We start from the raw sequence: 12,344 nt of genomic DNA, 5'->3' as shown, positions 1-12,344 counted from the left end.
TGGGTCTCACCAGACCCCACGCACTCTGCCTCTCGGGCCAAACCCAAAGACAGACAGTGACACTCGTCCCAGGACAGGAAGTGGAGGATGCAGGGCAGGGCCTAGGAGCAGCCCAGTTTGGGCTCCGATTCTTTTTTTTTTTTTTTTTTTTTTTTTTGCTGCAGAAAGCTTTATTGTTTCCCTTTGGCCCAGGGCTCGGAGAGGGCTCCAGGGCGGTTAACAAGCTGCCCAGTGGCTGCAGGGACAGGCTGCAGGCAGAAGCCCTGACCCCAGAGGGGCTCCTCACAGACCGCTGGGCTCCAGGGGCTCCTAGTGGTGCCTGGGGCTGAGCCTTTGGAAGAGACACTCGCCCAGCCCAGCCTGGGGGCCGAGCAGCCTGCGGAGGTTGGTCAGGCGGTCGCCCATCTTCTTGATGAGCTTCACCTGCTCATCCAGGAAGTGGCTCCAGGAAGTCCAGGGGTGGAGTCTGCGCGGGGAGAACCGAGGGCCTGCGGACCCACAGGGCCTGGCGCAGGTTCTTCTCCGCCAGCCAGGCGGCTTCCACGGCGTCCTGGGCTTTACCCACGGCTCCTGGGACGTCTTCGGCACGTCCTGGAAGAGGGCGCGGCCACAGCACTGCTTTTGCCTTTTCCAGTGAGCTCGGGCCCTCCGGCTTCTCCTCGGTCAGTTCGCGAAACGATGTCTCACGCCCTTGCGAGCTGCTGCGTCGGGTCGAAAGAGAAGCGCAGAGACAGGTAGGTGTGGGAGAGCGGCTGATGCACGTTACCAGGCGGGTGACGGCGGCCTCCACCTGGCGGAGTAATTGTGACGAATCTGGGAGCTCATGCTTGGTCGGCAACAAGGAGCTAAGCTCAGAAAATGGTGTTGGCTGGTCCCGGAGGCCGAGGAGAGCTGAGTGGGTGATTCCAAGGTTGTGACTGGAAGAAAGCTTGGAGGGTGGTCAGAGTCTGGAGGAGGTGGCGCCCTTGGGTCTGTTCGGTCCAAACACTGGGGAAGCAAGAGACATGCTTGGCACCGCCCAGCGCACTGCTTGGTTCCAGTTCTGATTTTGCTTTTCATAGAACCTGTGTGACCTTGGAGAAGCCCCTTCCCTTTTCCGAGACGCTGAAAATGCAAAATTTGTTCCTTCCTTCCAACGTTTATTGAGCAGTTACTATATCCAGACATGAGATTCATTGGTGAAGGTGACTGATTCTTTCCCTGGACTCATGGAGCTCTGATGATGACAGCGGACAATACATATTTAGACAATAAATAATTTGGGTCTAGTTTTGTTCAGCTGTACAGAAGGAGAAAAACAGTGAGGCACAGTGACAGGTGGAAGCCCAGCAACCTTGTGATGGGAGTGCGGGGACCTTCTGGAGAAGGAGAGACCCTGGCTGATAGAGGTTAGCAGAGGAGTGGTGAGGGGCCGGCACCCTGGGCCGGGAAGAGGCGGAGCTGTTCTGAGCACTGGAGTTCAGGGGATGCTGGGCCCTGGTCACACAGGGTCTAGTGCACCCTGCAAGTGTGCCTGGATTTTATCCTTAAGACAAGAGGGTAATTTTCAGGAAAGGGAGGTATGAACACACAGCTGTGCTGAGATGGTCGCCGCTCCGTAGGGATTGGGCTGTAGGAGGACTGTGTTGGTAATAAACAGTGACACAGCTCCAGCACCAAGCTGACCACTAGGTGGTGAGCGGATCAGTATCTAAGTGGTTTATGAGGTTTTCTTACGGAACCCTCCCACAAACCCTCCCACAAAATACATTCGCAGTTGAGTGGGATGAATCAGGAAGACTTCTAGGTGGTTTGGAAAGGGGTCTATGGTTTTCATAATTGGCTCAAAGATGACCCCTTGAGAAGACACAAGTGTGGTGAGAACTCAGGTGTGCGTCTGGGGAGGGGAGGTGGTTAACTGGGATGAGCTTGCTTTGAGGTAGGAGTTAGCTTTGCTGGTCCTGAGAGGTCAGCCCCTTCTGATCATCAGCCTCAGGGAGTGTCAGCTGGAGATACTTGGAATTTACTTGAAGGCAGGTGGAGATCCTGGAAGAATTATTTTTAGGGGAGGGTCCTGCAGTAGATCAGGCTGGGGCCATGAGAATCAAATTCCTCAGCTGGGAGTGAGGCCCTGGGGTGGAAGAGCCAGGAAGGAGGTGCTGGGTTGCACCAACCAGTCCTCCTGAGTCTGCTGCCGAGCTTGACTGGTGCTGGACCAGGGTCATGGATTCACGGGGCTCCGGGCCAGGGCTGTTGGATGGGCTCATTGTATGTGAGGTGGAAGCGGGTGAAGCACTGAGGGCTCCTCCACTGTCTGCCTTGCTTGTCTAGCAGAGCCGGTGGGGCTGTCACAGAACAGATGACCCCAGGGGAGAAGGAGGCTCGGGGAGATATTTCTAATCCTGTCAACTGACACACAGAGGAACCACCACCTGCCTCCTGCACTGGGAACGTGGTTTTGTTTCTCCCAAACCCTTCCTCTCTCTGACTTCCTTGTTTCTATCCACAGCAGCACCTTCTGGTCATTCCTCTCCATCCAGACCTCTGAGTCGTTTCTGCTCCTCCCCACCTCTTGTCCCCCAAGACAGTAACTTTTTTTTTTTTAATAAATTTATTTATTTATTTATGGCTGCGTTGGGTCTTCGTTGCTCCCTGCGGACTTTAGTTGAGGCGAGCAGCGCTACTCTTCATTGCGGTGCGTGGGCTTCTCATTGCGGTGGCTTCTCTTGTTGCGCAGCTCGGGCTCTAGGCGTGCGGGCTTCAGTAGTTGTGGCTCGCGGGCTCTAGAGTGCAGGCTCAGTAGTTGTGGCATATGGGCTTAGTTGCTTCACGGCCTGTGGGATCTTCCTGGACCAGGGATCGAACCCGTGTCCCCTGCATTGGCAGGCAGATTCTTAACCACTGTGCCACCAGGGAAGCCCTATTTTTAGTTTTTAAAAGAAACCTCCACACTGTTCTCCATAGTGCCTGCACCAGTTTATATTCCCACCAACAGTGTAGGAGGGTTCCCTTTTCGCCACACCCTCTCCAGCATTTATTATTTGTAGACTTTTTGATGATGGCCATTCTGACCGGTAGGGGTGATAACTTCACTGTGGTTTTGGTTTGCATTTCTCTAATAATTAGTGATGTAGACCGTCTTTTCATGTGCCTGTTGGCCATCTGTATGTCTTCTTGGAGAAATGTCTATTTAGGTCTTCTCTCCATTTTAACTTGGTAGTTTGTTTTTTTGATATTTAGCTCCATGAGCTGTTTGTATATTTTGGAAATTAATCCCTTGTTGGTCCCATCATTTGCAGATACTTCTCTCAGTGAGTAGGCTGTCTTCATTTTGTTTACAGTCTCCTTTGCTGGGCAAAAGCTTTTAAGTTTAATTAGGCCCCATTTGTTTATATATATATTTCTATTTCCATTACTCTAAAGAGATGGATCCAAAAAAAATGTTGCTGTGATTTACGTCAAAGAGTATTCTGCCTATGTTTTTCCCTAGGAGTTTTATAGTATCTGATCTTACATTTAGGTCTTTACTTGATTTTGAATTTATTTTTGTATATGGTGTTAGAGAATGTTCTAATTTCATTCTTTTGCATGGAGCTGTCTGGTTTTCCTAGCACCACTTATTGAAGAGACCGTCTTTTCTCCATTGTATATCCTTGCCTCCTTTGTCGAATACTAAAATTGACCATAGGTGTGTGGGTTTATTTCTGGGCTCTCACATCTGTTCCATTGATTCTTGGGTCTGTTTTTGTGCCAATATTATTCTCTTTTGATTACTGTAGCTTTGTAGTATTGTCTGAAGTCTGGGAGGGTTATGCCCCCAGCTTTGTTCTTTTTCCTCAGGATTGTTTTTGCAATTCTGGGTCTTTTGTGGTTCCATATAAATTTTAGGATTATTTGTTCTAGTTCTGTGAAAAATGTCATGGGTAATTTGATAGGTATTGTGTTAAATCTGTAGATTGCTTTGGGTAGTGTGGCCATTTTACCTATATCAATTATTCCAATCTAAGAGCATGGGATATCTTTCCATTTCTTTGAATTATTTTCAGTTTCCTTTATCAATGTTTTATAGTTCTCAAAGTATATGTCTTTCACCTCCTTCATCAGGTTTACTCCTAGGTATTTTATTTTTGATGCAATTTTAAGAGATTGAGTTTTTACATTTTTTCTGATATTTCACTGTTAGTGTAATGAAAAGCAATAGATGTCTCTGTGTTAATCTTGTATTCTGCTACCTTGCTGAATTCACTTATCATTTCTAATAGTTGTTGTGTGGAGTCTTTAGGGTTTTCTATATGGAGTATCATGCCATCTGCATGCAAAGACAATTTTACCTCTTTCCTTCCAATTTGAATACCTTTTTCTTTTTCTTTGTCTGATTGCTGTGGCTAGGACTTGCAATACTATGTTGAACAGGAGTGGTGAGAGTGGGCATCCTTGTCTTGTTCCACAATTCAGCTGGAAGGCTTTCAGCTTTTCACCATTGAGTATTATGTTGCCTGTGGGTTTATCATAAATAGCTTTTATTATGTTGAGATATGTCCCCTTTGTACTCACTTTGGTGAGTGTTTATCATGAATGGGTGTTGAATTTTATCAAGTGCTTTTTCTGCATCTATTGAGATGATCATGTGGTTTTATGTGGTTTTTTAAAAACATCTTTACTGGAGTATAATTGCTTTAAATTGTTGTGTTAGCTGCTGCTGTATAACAAAGTGAATAAGCTATGTGTATACATATATCCCCATATCCCCTCCCTCTTGCATCTCCCTCCCACCCTCCCTATCCCAGCCCTCTATGTGGTCACAAAGCATGAGCTGATCTCCCTGTGCTATGCAGCTGCTTCCCACTAGCCATCTATTTTACATTTGATAGTGTATATATGTCAATGCCATCCTCTCGCTTCGTCTCAGCTTACCCTACCCCCTCCCCGTGTCCTCAAGTCCATTCTCTACATCTGCGTCTTTATTCCTGTCCTGCCCCTAGGTTCTTCAGAACCTTCTTTTTTTTTTTTTTTTAGATTCCATATATATGTGTTAGCATATGGTATTTGTTTTTCTCTTTCTGACTTACTTCACTCTGTATGGCAGACTCTAGGTCCATCCACCTCGCTACAGATAACTCAATTTCGTTTCTTTTTATGGCTGAGTAATATTTCATTGTATATATGTGCCACATCTTCTTTATCTATTCATTTGTCAATGGACACTTAGGTTGCTTCCATGTCCTGGCTATTGTAAATAGTGCTGCAGTGAACATTGTGGTACACGACTCTTTTTGAATTATGGTTTTCTCAGGGTATATGCCCAGTAGTGGGATTGCTGGGTCATATGGTAGTTCTACTTTTAGTTTTTTAAGGAACCTCCATACTGTTCTCCATAGTGGCTGTATCAATTTACATTCCCACCAACAGTGCAAGAGGGTTCCCTTTTCTCCACACCCTCTCCAGCATTTATTATTTGTAGATTTTTTGATGATAGCCATTCTGACTGGTGTGAGGTGATACCTCATTGTAGTTTTGATTTACATTTCTCTAATGATTACTGATGTTGAGCATCCTTTCCTGTGTTTGTTGGCAATGTGTATATCTTCTTTGGAGAAATGTCTGTTTAGGTCTTCTGCCCTTTTTTGGATTGGGTTGTTTGTTTCTTTGATATTGAGCTGCATGAGCTGCTTATATATTTTGGAGGTTAATCCTTTGTCAGTTGCTTCATTTGCAAATATTTTCTCCCATTCTGAGGGTTGTCTTTTCATCTTGTTTATGGTTTCCTTTGCTGTGCAAAAGCTTTTAAGTTTCACTAAGCCCCATTTGTTAATTTTTGTTTTTATTTCCATTTCTCTAGGAGGTGGATCAAAAAGGATCTTGCTGTGATTTATGTCAGAGTGTTCTGCCTATGTTTTCCTCTAAGAGTTTTATAGTGTCTGGCCTTACATTTAGGACTTGAATCCATTCTGAGTTTATTTTTGTGTATGGTGTTAGGAAGTGTTCTAATTTCATTCTTTTACGTGTAGCTGTCCAGTTTTCCCAGCATCACTTATTGAAGAGGCTGTCTTTTCTCCATTGTATATTCTTGCCTCCTTTATCAAAGATAAGGTGACCATATGTGTGTGAGTTTATCTCTGGGCTTTCTATCCTGTTCCATTGATCTATATTTCTGGTTTTGAGCCGGTACCATACTGTCTTGATTACTGTAGCTTTGTAGTATAGTCTGAAGTCAAGGAGTCTGATTCCTCCAGCTCCATTTTTCTTTCTCAAGACTGCTTTGGCTATTCGGTATCTTTTGTTTTTCATACAAATTGTTGAATTTTTTGTTCTAGTTCTGTGAAAAATGCCATTGGTAGTTTGATAGGGATTGCATTGAATCTGTAGATTGCTTTGGCTAGTATCGTCATTTTCACAGTGTTGATTCTTCCAATCCAAGAATATGGTATATCTCTCCATCTGTTTGTATCATCTTTAATCTCTTTCATCAGTGTCTTATAGTTGTCTGCATACAGGTCTTTTGTCTCTTTAGGTAGGTTCACTCTCAGGTATTTTATTCTTTTTGTTGTAATGGTAAATGGGAATGTTTCCTTAATTTCTCTTTCAGATGTTTCATCATTAGTGTATAGGAATGCAAGAGATTTCTGTGCATTAATTTTGTATCCTGCTACTTTACCAAATTCATTGATTAGCTCTAATAGTTTTCTGGTAGCATCTTTAGGATTCTCTATGTATAGTATCATGTCATCTGCAAACAGTGACAGATTTACTTCTTCTTTTCCAATTTGGATTTGTTTTATTTCTTTTTTGTCCCTGAATGCTGTGGCTAAAACTTCCAAAACTATGTTGAATAAATGTGGTGAGAGTGGGCAGCCTTGTCTTGTTCCTGATCTTAGTGGAAATGGTTTCAGTTTTTCATCCTTGAGAATGTGGGTTTGTCATATATGGACTTTCTTATGTTGAGGTAAGTTCCCTCTATGCCTACTTTCTGGAGAGTTTTTATCATAAATTGGTGTTGAATTTTGTCAAAAACTTTTTCTGAATTTATTGAGATTATCATATGGTTTTTATCCTTCAATTTGTTAATATTGTGTATCACATTGATTGATTTGCGTATATTAAAGAATCCTTGCATTCCTGGGATAAACCCCACTTGATCATGGTGAATGATCCTTTAAATGTGCTGTTGGATTCTGTTTGCTAGTATTTTGTTGAGGATTTTTGCATCTATGTTCATCAATGATATTGGTCTGTAGTTTTCTTTTTTTGTAACATCTTTGTCTCGTTTTGGTATCAGGGTGATGGTGGCCTCATAGAATGAGTTTGGGATTGTCCCTCCTTCTGCTATATTTTGGAAGAGTTTGAGAAGGATAGGTGTTGGGTCTTCTCTAAATGTTTGATAGAATTCGCCTGTGAAGCCATCTGGTCCTGGGCTTTTGTTTATTGGAAGATTTTAAATCACAGTTTCAGTTTCAGTGCTTGTGATTGGTCTGTTTATATTTTCTGTTTCTTCCTGGTTCAGTCTCGGAAGGTTGTGCTTTTATAAGAAATTGTCCATTTCTTCCAGGTTGTCCATTTTATTGGTATATAGTTGCTTGTAGTAATCCCTCATGATCCTTTGTATTTCTGCAGTGTCAGTTGTTACTTCTCCTTTTTCATTTCTAATTCTATTGATTTGAGTCTTCTCCCTTTTTTTCTTGATGAGTCTGGCTAATGGTTTATCAATTTTGTTTATCTTCCCAAAGAACCAGCTTTAAGTTTTGCTGATCTTTGCTATTATTTCCTTCATTCCTTTTTCATTTATTTCTGATCTGATCTTTATGATTTCTTTCCTTCTGCTAACTTTGGGGGTTTTTTGTTCTTTCTCTAATTGCTTTAGGTGTAAGGTTAGGTTGTTTATTTGAGATTTTTCTTGTTTCTTGAGGTAGGATTGTATTGCTATAAATTTCCCTCTTAAAACTGCTTTTGCCGCATCCCATAGGTTATGGGCCATCTTGTTTTCATTGTCATTTGTTTCTAGGTGTTTTTTGATTTCCTCTTTGATTTCCTCAGTGATCTCTTGGTTATTTAGTAGTGTATTGTTTAGCCTCCATGTGTTTGTATATTTTTACAGTTTTTTTCCTGTAATTCATATCTAGTCTCATAGCATTGTGGTCAGAAAAGATACTTGATACAATTTCAATTTTCTTAAATTTACCAGGGCTTGATTTGTGACCCAAGATGTGATCTATCCTGGAGAATGTTCCATGAGCACTTGAGAAGAAAGTGTATTCTGTTGTTTTTGGATGGAATGTCCTATAAATACCAATTAAGTCCATCTTGTTTAATGTATCATTTAAAGCTTGTGTTTCCTTATTTATTTTCATTTTGGTTGATGTGTCCATTGGTGAAAGAGGGGTGTTAAAGTCCCCTGCTATTATTGTGTTATTGTCGCTTTCCCCTTTTATGGGTGTTAACATTTGCCTTATGTATTGAGGTGCTCCTATGTTGGGTGCATAAATATTTATAATTGCTATATCTTCTTCTTGGATTCATCCCTTGATCATTATGTAGTGTCCTTCTTTGTCTCTCATAATAGTCTTTGTTTTAAAGTCTATTTTGTCTGATATGAGAATTGCTACTCCAGCTTTCTTTTGATTTCCATTTACATGGAATACCTTTTTCCATCCCCTCACTTTCATCTGTATGTGTCCCTAGGTCTGAAGTGGGTCTCTTGTTGAGAGCATATATGGGTCTTGTTTTTGTATCCATTCAGCCAGTCTATGTCTTTTGGTTGGAGCATTTAATCCATTTACATTTAAGGTAATTTTCGATATGTATGTTCCTATTACCATTTTCTTAATTGTTTTGGGTTTGTTATTATAGCTCTTTTCCTTCTCTTGTGTTTCTTGCCTAGAGAAGTTCCTTTAGCATTTGTTGTGAAGCTGGTTTGGTGGTGCTGAATTCTCTCAGCTTTTGCTTGTCTGTAAAGGTTTTGATTTTTCTGTGAAATCTGAATGAGATCCTTGCTGGGTAGAGTAATCTTGGTTGTAAGTTTTTCCCTTTCATCACTTTAAATATGTCCCGCCACTCCCTTCTGGCCTGCAGAAAGATCAGCTGTTAACCTTATGGGGATTCCCTTGTATGTTATTTGTTGCTTTTCCATTGCTGCTTTTAGTATTTTTTCTTTGTATTTAATTTTTTGATAGTTTGAATAATACGTGTCTTGGCATGATTCTCCTTTGATTTATCCTGTATGGGACTCTCTGTGCTTCCTGGACTTGATTGACTATTTCCTTTCCCATATTAGGGAAGTTTTCAACTATAATCTCTTCACATATTTTCTCAGTCCCTTTCTTTTGCACTTCTTCTTCTGGGATTCCTATAATTTGAATGTTGGTACGTTTAATGTTGTCCCAGAGGTCTCTGAGACTGTCCTCAATTCTTTTCATTCTTTTTTCTTTATTCTGCTCTGCAGTAGTTATTTCCACTATTTTATTTTCCAGGACACTTATCCATTCTTCTGCCTCAGTTTTTCTGCTATTGATTCCTTCTGGAGAATTTTTAATTTCATTTATTGTGTTGTTTATCATTGTTTGTTTGCTTTTTAGTTCTTCTACATCCTTGTTAAACGTTTCTTTTATTTTCTCCATTGTATTTCCAAGATTTTGGATCATCTTTACTGTCATTACTCTGAATTATTTTTCAGGTAGACTGCCTATTTCCTCTTCATTTGTTTGGTCTGGTGGGTTTTTACCTTGCTCTTTCATCTGCTGTGTATTTCTCTGTGTTCTCATTTTGCTTAACTTACTGTGTTTGGGGTCTCCTTTTTGCAGGCTGAAGGTTCATAGTTCCCATTGTTTTTGGTGTCTGCCCCCAGTGGGTAAGGTTGGTAAGTGAGTTGCGTAGGCTTCCTGGTAGAGGGGACTGGTGCCTGTGTTCTGGTGCATGAGGCTGGATCTTGTCTTCCTGGTGGGCAGGACCGTGTCTGGTGGTGTGTTTTGGGGTGTCTGTGAGCTTAGTATGATTTTAGGCAGCCTCTCTGCTAATAGGTGAGATTGTGTTCCTGTCTTGCTAGTTGTTCGGCATGGGGTGTCCAGCACTGTAGCTTGCTGGTCGTTGAGTGGAGCTGGGTCTTAGTGTTGAGACGGAGATCTCTTGGAGAGCTCTCACCGATTGATATTTCACGGGGCCAGGAGGTCTCTGGTGGTCTCTGAACTCAGCTCTCCCACCTCAGAGGCTCAGGCCTGACACTCGGCTGGAGCATCAAGACCCTGTCAGCCACACAGCTGGAGTGCCTTCAGAGTTGGGGAGGCTGGCCTGCAGTGGCTCTCCTTCTGTGCTGCACATGAGAATCACCAGCTTCTTCCTTGTTTTGCCCCAAAGACAGTGTGTTTCACAGAGAAAAACAGTAGCCTTGAAAATAGTCACAGCGCTGAGATGGCTTTTTTTTTTTTTCCTTTGTGTTTAGTCTGGTTTCACTTGCTCACAGGGGGCCACGTGAAGAGGCCTCGCACCTGGCTCTTCCAACTGGAGTTCCTAGTGTGGAATCGGTTTTGTCTTTTCTTTTGTTGATACGTTGTATCACACTGATTTATTTGTGTATGTTGAACCATCCTTGTGACCCTGACATGAATCCAAGTTGATCATGGTGTATGATTCTTTTTATGTGTTGTTGGATTTGGTTTGCTAATATTTTGTTAAGCATTTTTGCATCTATATTCATCAGAACTATTGGTCTGTAATTTTCTTTTTTGGCAGTGTCTTTGTCTGGTTTTGGGTATCGGGGTGATTGTGGCTTCATACAATGCCTTTGGGACTGTTTCCTCCTCTTAAATATTTTGGAAGTGTTTGAGAAGGATCAGTATAAGATCTTTTTATGTTTGGCAGAATTCTCTCATGAAGTCATCCAGTCCTGGATGTTTGTTTGCAGGGAGGTTTTTTTTTTTTTTTTTTTAACATCTTTATTGGAGTATAATTGCTTTACAATGGTGTGTTAGTTTCTGCTGTATAACAAAGTGAATCAGCCATACATATACATATATCCCCACATCTCCTCCCTCTTGAGTTTCCCTCCCACCCTCCCTATCCCACCCCTCTAGGTGGTCACAAAGTTGAGCTCCCTGTGCTATGTGGCTGCTTCCTACTAGCTATCTGTTTTACATTTGGTAGTGTATATATGTCTATGGTAATGTATATATGTCAGTGCCAGATTCTATTTCAGTCGCAGTGATCAGTCTATTCAAAGTTAACTATTTCTTCTCGATTCAGTTTTGGTGGGCTGTATGTTCCTAAAACGTGTCCATTTCTTCTAGGTGGTCCAGTTTGTTAGCAAAGAATTGTTTATAGTATTCTCTTATGATTTTTTGTATTTCTCTGGTATCAATTGTTATTTTTCCTCTTTAAATTCTTATTTTGTTTAGTTGGGTCCCACATTGTCTGCTTTTGAATTTGATGTAATGAAGTATACTCTTATAGTTTTTCTTTACTTATTGACTATCATGCTTGAAAATTGATCTGTATTATTGTAGCAGTTTCACTTTGTGTATTTTTCTGTCATATAAAATTCGGTTGCATATGTATAACAATCCATTCATTTTTGGTGAGATTTGTTTCTATGATTTTGTCTAATATGAACGACCCCTCTGTCAAAGTTCTCCTGAATGTATACTCATGGTTATGTACACATTTTCCTCTAAGTTATATAACTCTGGGTCAGAGCTGTGTGTCTCTTCCTTTTAACTGATAATTCTTATTTACTCCCCAAATTGACTGAGGCAATTAGTACACCTACCAATAATGTACTGGGATTTAAAGTGCTCAGTGTTTTCTCCCACAGCTGATATTTCCATTGTTTTCTCTTTTGCCTCTCATGGGGATGGACTAGGATGCAAAGAACTGGGACTAGGATTTGGGCATGATAATTTCACGGAAACAAGGGCATAACGCTGAAGTGGAAATGATCTAATCATGATGCTTTATATAGAGGACACATCTGTGTGTATCGGGGTCATCACTGAGCTATGCTCCAGCTGGATCAGACTCAGTTCTTTGGGAACGACAATTCTACTCATTACTTCCCCACTCTGCCTTCAGTGCATTCATACAGGTACCATGAGATTGGCCACGAAGAGAGTATTTACACTAAAGAAAGAGACAAATGCCACACATCTGGGCTTTTTACAAAATGATAAATTCCTAAGCCCGTTTACCAGCACAGCAGCTGGTTGTCACTTCAAACGCCAGGGTGGTTCCTTCACACTAATGGTGTTTCTGGAGAAACTATACCAGGTGTCATCTGGTCCAGAGAGAGTTTTAGGGAAGAGTTTTGGATTTATCTGTTCGAAACAGGACCCCAAGTTCACCCATTTATTCAGTTACTTTAACGACATTCTGTTTCTGAGTGA

This window comes from Mesoplodon densirostris, chromosome 19, assembly GCF_025265405.1.
Source record: "Mesoplodon densirostris isolate mMesDen1 chromosome 19, mMesDen1 primary haplotype, whole genome shotgun sequence".
Classification (NCBI taxonomy): Eukaryota; Metazoa; Chordata; class Mammalia; order Artiodactyla; family Ziphiidae; genus Mesoplodon; species Mesoplodon densirostris.
The sequence above is the reverse complement of the archived record's forward strand: the minus strand, read 5'-3'. Positions refer to the sequence as shown.